The following is a 1,297-nucleotide window of genomic DNA, read 5'->3' as shown; positions in this document are numbered from 1 at the left end:
AAAAAAAAAAAAAAAAAAAAAAAAAATAATCCATAAAAATAAATAAAAAGATTCAATAAAAAATACATAAAAATAAGGTAAAATAAACCATAATTTAAATGCAAAAAAATAAAAATATTATATCGTTATTTCATTAAAAGTAATTATAACTAAATTTATTACAAATATTAAATAATAATTTCAACTGAATGATTTGTTCTTTGCTTTAAATAAATAAATCAAAACTGGCTATAAGAATCTCAGAAATTCACAAGTTTATCTTCGAAGAACTTCAACTGGCCGCTGGCAAGCTCAAAACTTACAAATCACCTAGACCGTACGGAATCCCTGAAGAAATACTTAAAACAATCGCTGCAGAATGACCCGCAGTACACTTATATATGTACAACGCCAACCCTGAAGCTGCAACATTTCCTGAAATTTGGTGGAAGATAAAACGACTTGTCCTAATCAGCTATATGCACATATATGCTCGACACAGCAGTGAGTCATAAGTCGTAATGCCTCCATTGAATTTCTTTCGGACGAATGTAAACGGCTGTGGGCGCAAAAAAAAAGTAAACGAAAATAATAAGAGCACAATTGTCCGAATAAAGAAAGTAACGATACTCGTATGGCAACGAAGTTGAAAGAATGAGAGTAGAGCAGATGGACGGATAGACTTATAAGATATTTAAAATTATGGAAAAGTAGTAAATTTGGAGAAGTCGACTTTTATACCACACAACTGCTATCCGGTCATGGATATTTCAGAAAGTACTTCCATAGAAAGGGAAAAGTGGAAGAGGAGGGAAGCCGGTGCTATGACCATAGATCTGATGATGCGGAAAGCATTCTTTCTATTTAATTCTTTTTTGAACCTCTTGAATGGGTTTGTTTAAATAGGCTGAATTCATTACAATAGACTGAATACAAACAATATTTTAATGTTAATAAATTACATTATTTTTTGAATGTATTATTTGCTGCAACCCTGGTCGTTATAAATGCTTTTTTTTAATAAATTTAAAATGGGATGGGAAATACCTAGTTCGGTAAATGGAAATGAAGGAATATTATATAAATTACATTCCGACTGTTAGTTGGAAATCATTGATAATAAATATATGAAATAGTTTTCTTTTGTATACATATGTATTTACAAATGGTGTATAATTAAAATATTAAGTAAGCTAATTTATACTGGCACATGTTTACTAAAATACTATTTTCGTTCATTTAAATTTTTGAAAATTAAGGTGAACTTTTAAAATCGCTGCCAAATACATCAAAAGCCATACACTGAAGCACTTTGTAA

At 29.6% G+C, this 1,297-nt stretch overlaps 1 protein-coding gene across 4 annotated transcripts in view; it reads right to left on the bottom strand.

The window, feature by feature from the left end:
• Positions 1-1,297, bottom strand: part of LOC108967862 (stathmin) — a gene marked incomplete in the record, with an annotated part of 205,871 nt that overhangs the window by 2,079 nt on the left and 202,495 nt on the right.

This window comes from Bactrocera latifrons, unplaced genomic scaffold, assembly GCF_001853355.1.
Source record: "Bactrocera latifrons isolate USDA-ARS-PBARC rearing strain unplaced genomic scaffold, ASM185335v1 scaffold_2, whole genome shotgun sequence".
NCBI classification, from domain to species: domain Eukaryota; kingdom Metazoa; phylum Arthropoda; class Insecta; order Diptera; family Tephritidae; genus Bactrocera; species Bactrocera latifrons.
Note: the sequence above shows the minus strand (reverse complement) of the source record. Positions and strands in the feature narration are given on the sequence as shown.